The 7,117-nt window shown below is 39.5% G+C and overlaps 1 long non-coding RNA gene across 1 annotated transcript; it reads left to right on the top strand.

The window, feature by feature from the left end:
• Window positions 1-1,519: 1,519 nt before the first annotated feature.
• LOC115609857 lies at window positions 1,520-2,830 on the top strand. Its single transcript, XR_003992013.1, has 3 exons — window positions 1,520-1,660; window positions 1,779-1,860; window positions 2,798-2,830. It is a non-coding gene; the product is annotated as an uncharacterized LOC115609857 (long non-coding RNA).
• The last annotated feature ends 4,287 nt before the right edge of the window (window positions 2,831-7,117 follow it).

The raw sequence follows: 7,117 nt of genomic DNA, 5'->3' as shown, positions 1-7,117 counted from the left end.
TCTTCCTGTAGGGCTTTTTCCATGCGGCAGGCACCCCAACTTCTGTTTTATTTCAGCCAACCCAAAGTTAAACTGAAAGGAGGAAAAGATGGTTGGATAGATTCCACAGAAGATGCATACTGCATCAGCTTTTGGCCTGTAGGGTACTGGTGTAAAGCTGTTATAGTTGTAATTCTCCACCCACGGGTGTTTAGGGAGGTACAGATGTGTGCAGCAGAACATAGGACAAGCTGCTGTGGGTACCCTTAATTAACAGTGAACATGCACAGTACTAATCATCTCATTCTTGTTTGTATGCAAGTATAGCACAGATCGTGACAACCTGAGCAGGAAGCTGCAGGCCTGTTCTATGTGATTGCAGAGAGGATCTTTCGCAGCCAGGCAAATCAGTAGAGAATGACAAAAACACAGAGTAACAGTGGAAAGGGTCTTACCTTAGTGATCCACAGTGTACACAGATTGCAATCTGTAGCGCGAAGAGACATGAGATGTATTTTTCATTTCACAAGATGTAACCGCTCTAGTTGTGAAATAACATGTAAGATTTTTTTTCTCTTTGTTCTTGCATAATGCAAGAATGGGAATCCTGCATCATGGAATATGTTTTCTGCCCCAGATGAAGATGACTTCTAAAATTGCTTAAGATGCATATATGAAGATTTTATTAGTCCAAGAAGTCTTCCAAGATCATCATCATTTATTACAGTTCTTGTGTTATTCATTCCAGTGAGATTTATAATTATAAACCAGTAATTAAAGAGGCTCTACTCTGCAATTCCATAGGAATTCCACTGTGATCTGACATTAATTAACAACCAATTATAAATTATGATATAACTTTTAAGAAAACCCACCACTGTCTGGGTGCCTTCTTCCAGTTACAATGAAATGTTAGCAGGAATTTTGCTTTTGTAAGCTGGAGCCTTGTTGCAGACTGATCGGTACTACCATGCGCTATGGGTGTGTTTCCATGATGCAGCAACTACATGGATGGGCAGGTTTGACCTGCTAAGGTTTTGAAAGGATTTTTATCCTCATCTTTCTTTTAAGAGGCAGATGTCTCACAGGATTTCAACCTTCTGTCATGTCAACAAGTGTGCACACTTTAATGCTTAGATGTTATCTGACTTGTTATGTAAATCAGAGTGATATGATGCATCACTTATACGCCTGACGCGAGCTCTCTCTGACTTGAAAGTGTATTTTAAATAATTATAGCCAGTCAGGAAAAAGAGAAGAATAGTTACTGGCTCCAATGAGAATGTCTGGGATAGAGGAGATGTGATAGCAGGTATAAGGGCATAAACCTTCAAAATTGTGGCATTATTTGACCATCTGCATTAAGGATCTGATATCTGATGGAATTGGTGTGTCCCCAAAATCTGACAAGTAGAATGCTACCTAGAGATACATGGGTAATAAAACACGTGGTACATATGGATAATCAATACTTAGCATCTTTCTTTCCTGTTTTCTAATTTTCTTTATTTCTCTTTTTTTTTTTTTTCTTTAGTGAACTCAGGTCAGTAATCATCATTAAGCTTGTGGAAAAAATGGAGGAAGTGGGATAATACCAAAATTCATTACTTGCAAAGCCATGTAGAGAACAAGAGACTTAAAAGGAGACAACAGATTCTTTTTGCATGGATGAAATCATGAGGTAAGTTTTCAAAGCCTTGCCCTGAAGATTAATTTCCACCATCTCCATTAAGCCTAATGAAAATCACGTGTGTGTTTCTGAGTATTTCTTAGCACGTTTCTCCCTTGCCTCTTTGCAGCTCCTCCCTGGGACTTTCCACAACTCCTTTGATCAAACCTCCAAGACCACTGCCATGAAATGCAGCATCTGAGCTGATCAAAGTTAGTATGGGAAAGGAGTGAAGTGTGGCCCTTACAGTCACCTCCACATCCAGCTTTCATTATAAGGTAGCATTGGTCTGAGCACAAAGTTGTTCAGGAAAGTAATAGTGTGGCTTATTTAGCAGCCAATTTTGTTGGCTTTGGAGTCCTTGCTGTCTCTCAGGGTCAGTGTGGTTGCATTGGTGTACATCATTTATCTTTCCATTGTAATTTTTTGCCATTTTAAAATAGGGGAGATCTAAAGGGAGCAATCCTTTTATTTAAACTCAGATAAATCCAACAGTCTTGACCAAGAGATATTCCTGCCTGTTGCTTTTGCCCTCGTTAATGTGAGCGTACCTGTTCTCCTATAATATGTATAAGATTACAGCTGGGAAATTCCCATAAAAATCTCATCCTGTTATGCTGTATCTAACTTGTTATCAGGGCATCTCTGAATAGCTTTGCCAGTTAGCCAGAGATGTGTCACTGACAGCAAGGAACAAAATGCAGCTTTGACTAGGGAAATGTTATAAACTTGCTAGATCAGATCAGCATCAGTGGTGATTCAGCCTACTCCTGTTGGACCCAGAGAGTATATATGAACTAAACTTGCTGCTTTTACTTGTAACTATCCCTAGAAGGGATTAAGTTTTTAAGATCTGGCTACATGCATTTTGGATATTAATATGTTCTTTTGGTTCTGTGCCTGAATAAGATTTAGAGGAATTTGGAGAACAGCTGGACGCTAAAGCTTTAGGAGATCGAGCGTCAAAGCAGGGCTCATAGAAACCAACATCCTGTCATCAAATCCTAATGTTCTATATTTAACCTACTATTAAAATTATGTTATGTTATTTTTGTCTACCTTCAACTCAGAAGTTTGGTTTCTATAAGATTGCAGAACAAGGCAAGCTCAGTTAAGGCTATACAATTTATCTCACTGCTTTCTTTTTAGCTCACTGTGATCTGACGGCAGCTGAAAGGGCAAATGAGAAAGGTAGGTATTATGTTTCAAGGGGAGAGTTATAAAAGTCTAAACTGCATCCAAAGTATATTTTACTCCTAATAATGTGAACTGGATGAACAGCGTTTAAAAAAATATGAACCTGCCCCAACTACATTGGTTCAGAACTAACTGATCTAATGCAGTTTTCCAAAGAATAATTGATATTATATAATCATAACTGGCAGTTTATGTCATGAAAGTGACACTTGACACTTTCCTGTTAACCAGTTTAACATCATCAATTAAAACATCACTTGTGTAATGACATTTTAGTAACCAGTTTAATATCATAAATTATGACATCACCTTCTTTTATGCCATCAGGGTTGAATAAAAGGTTTTCTTTAGAACAGAGAAGAAGAGGAAAAAGAAAAGAAGGAAACCTTAACATTGCTTCTGATTTTGTCCTTATAAAAAGTATGTATGTTCTAGCTGTCTGGTCACTGTCCTCATTAGGGAGGATCTGAGACCTGGTAAGCTATAAACAAGGGTGAAATAAACAATTCAAAAGAATATGCTTCAGGTTAGCACAGGCAATCTCCCAGTAGACAGTAGTGTCCTTTGCGTAACACCAATAGAAATCATCCAGAAATGGAGAAAAAAGTATAGGCACACTCATGGAACCTGATGAACTCAATTATAGTGCAGTAATATTTACCGAGATATGGTGTGAGAGTTCAAGATTGCATCATTACCCACCATTCGATGTTCTTTTTCTTCATGGTCAGTGACTTGAAAGTAATCCTTTATATCTCATTCTTCATTGAATGGTCAAGTTTTGCTGCTGGATTCTGGTATTCTACGCCTCAGTTTCTTCTGGGCATTATGATGACTCCTGGTGATTTGAGTCCTGAGTTGGCAAATGACTCCATTTGTATCTATTTAGCCTCATGGAAGCAGACAGGAGCCAGACATGGATTGAGTTCAGAGAACTTTCTGTTAAACAAAGGTCTCTATGGATGTGCATCTTTGTAAGATTAACTGCAAGGAGTCAAATATTTTAAGTATATAGTGTGTTTTCAGAGCTGGCTTTCTAACGGCACATAGCATCAGCTTCCTTCTTTTGCTACCAAGGTCAATAGAAGTGTTATCAGTGACCACAGCCACAAGCAAAACAAGTTCATAATCAAGCATTTTTAAAATTTTTCCTGCAATCTTTTGTCTTGAAACTGGATCACTACCACATTAAGTTGTGCTGAACTCCACTGGGACTCTACCCTGAGATAATATCCAACGTGTCTTATAGTGCTTGTGCAGAAACTTAACCTTGTACATGCAGGTGGTCCCTGTGAATTCGTGTGCTTCTCCCATGGCTTTCCTTTGTATCAGGTCCAGCTTTGAAAAGTAGAGAAAGAATCCTAGTTAGGAAGTCAAATTCACATTGCAAAAACTGAACAACTGTTGTATATTGAGTGGGGCATAAGCATTTCCCTGAGTAATCGAGAATAATTTCTCTTGCTGATTCACAGATTGTAAATCAAGGATATGACAAAGGGGTGCCACATGGCATCTGGGCAACTGTTCCATCCTCCATCAAGTGTCCAGTGCTAAGAGATGCCTGAATACTGTCAAGAAGGCGATAAGTTGGTAAGTATGATAACACTTCTGAAATTACAGACAAAATTTTAAGCAGATCTATGTAAATTGTCAGTGCAGATCTTAGTGGCCTCCCGAGGATGCTGTGATTTACCTACTCTCTTTTCTCAACATTTTTTCAAAAGTTTTTTTCCCCCATGAATATTTATGTCGATGCCTCATTTGCTGACTGAATTTCCACTCTGCTGGAATTATGCTTCCCCATAGTGCACCCAGGAAAGGTGAGCCGTTTGAGGTGAGAAAAAGAGATTCCATGACCTTTAGGAAATAGCAAGTGGCACTAGATAAAACGTATTCTGTGAGGGGTTACTTATGGATTGGTTGGACATAATTACCAAAAAATTATTATCTCTCTGAAACAATTAACTTCTGGTAGATCAGAGTCCAAATCTCCAGAAGCTATGAACTTTTGCAAATTGGCTTTGCCCGTTGCCACTCTTAGGCGATGAGTAATTCTTAAACTAGGCATGAGTGATAGATACCACATATTTCTGGTTATGAGTATGGACTTATTTACAGCTGGCATTTTTTTGAAAGTGAGTGGTAAATGTTAAGGTGCTCGATTCAATGCTTATGAATATGTTTCCTTGGTGATAAAGCTTTCACTAAGCGTGTTATCTATCTGTTCTATCTTATATGCAGACAAGAGATGATTCACACTGTGTGTTATAGGTCTTGTGCTTTAAAATTGAATCCTCTACTGAATCCTCTATTGACTTATGGCTGAGAAACATAGAAATCAAACCCACAGCTGGTTCTTCTTAAAAGTGAAGTTTTGGCAAAAGCAATGAAGGCTTTAATGCATTAGAAAAGTGTGCATTTTTTAAAGTTGTTTCACTTCCTATTTTCTCTCTACAAAACTCCCTGAAGTTAGAAATGCTCTTGTGTTTCATCTTGCAGTTTCAGCAGAACATAGCTTTGATTTTGCATGCCTCACTACTGCCTATTAAATGCAAAGATGATGTTAGTTCATGGAGGTACACGGGTTAAATAAACGAATACATAGGATGAAATCTTTCTGGCACAGAGAAGCAATTTATCTAATGATGAAGCAGTTGTGGCTGGAAATCTCTTCAGTGGAGAAATAGAAATGGCTTTGGAAAAGGTGAGGTGGGACAGAAAGACTAAGCAAAATCCTCCTTGCACTGACAAAAAATGTCACTTACCTTGAAGTGAGAAGTGCTGGCCCAGTTGAGGTTTTGCATTTTTCCACTTAACCTTCCTTTGTAAGTAAAATAAGGGAGAGTTGGCCTGTTGCATGTCTGTGAGGAGTTATCTAGTGCATCTCTGATTTACTCTTGCTTTTCAGCAGCTCCAGCACTCAGGAGCTTAGGGGGTTATAACACAGAACAGGTAGATGCAAAAGATGCAGACTGAAATGAGACCTGCTGCCATTGAGATACTGGCGATCACAAAAAGCCGTCATCCCAGCACATGTTACTCATTGGGGTTCGAGAACTATAAATGGCATAGGGTTATGTGCATTAATTGCATCATAAAGTAGAGGGGCCCCAAAGGAGGTCTGGTCTCAGCTGTGCTATGACTGGGACAAACAATTAATGAGAGATCTTACAATCTCATTAGGCAGGACAGAAGTAGAGAGTATTAATCTCCCATTCTCTGTCTTTGAGACTTGAGTTTAAATATGCCCATTGTTTACACAAACAATCTATGGAGGGGAACGGACCTGACTTTTTCTGAGTCATATTTCCAGGGACTGGCTTTTCTTTCCTTCCCGTTTACATCAGCATGAGCTCTGAAACCCCCCTTATTGTTCAGAAGTCATCAAAGACAGTTAGATTTGCTTTTCGTCTCTCATTTCAACTTTTGTTTCTATGGTTTACATTTTTGACAGCTGCAGTGTCATACAGTAAACTGCAAACTGTTCTATTCCCTATGATATTGTCTTAATTTTTTAAGTAGCTCACTACTGTTCTTGCACATGCAAAACTGTCCTACGTATTTTTTGAGAATGTTATTTTGGGGGCTTCAGATACAATAAAGGTGAATCCAGAACCAGGTCAAGTTGCATTGTGTTTCTGAAGCACAGTGGAGACAGAGACTTTCTGACCCTGCACGCTTTAAAACCTTGTTGGCCATTTAGGAGAAATTAGCCAGCTGTTGACCCCTTTGCTATCCATTTAGCAAGCTGTAGCCCGAGCTGTAGCAACTTTGTGGAAAAATGGGTTCCCTGGTATGTGGTAATGCCCCCACACAGGTCTGAGCTTTGCTATTGGAACTGGTACAGGCTTTCTGGCATCCCTAGGTAAATTCCCATGTAATTTACAAAGGCTGTTGAGGGCTGGCATTGGCTCTGGAGAAACCTAGAGGTGGAGCTCAGGGCTACCTGAGCTCCACCTACACTACAGGCCAGCCCCTCCCTACAGAAACCCACATGGAGACTACCAAGGTTACAGGCTGTAGGGATGTCTTTATGTGCTCTCTGCCTCATGGGCATGAGTCATGTAGGACTGATCTAGAGAAATCTATTCACTGCTGGGTGGGTGTGAATGGAAATGTAAGGGTCTTTCATGTCAGCCTCCAAGTGGACTAACACCCTGCAGATGGTTCTTCCTTTCAGAAGAAAGGAAAAAGGTGCAGTACCTCCTACAGCCCATATTGTAGCTTTTGGATTTACTGCTATTGTTGACTTGACTTTGGAACAGCTTTTGC

Source organism: Strigops habroptila, chromosome 6 (assembly GCF_004027225.2).
Source record: "Strigops habroptila isolate Jane chromosome 6, bStrHab1.2.pri, whole genome shotgun sequence".
Lineage (NCBI taxonomy): Eukaryota > Metazoa > Chordata > Aves > Psittaciformes > Psittacidae > Strigops > Strigops habroptila.
The sequence above is the reverse complement of the archived record's forward strand: the minus strand, read 5'-3'. Positions and strand labels throughout refer to the sequence as shown.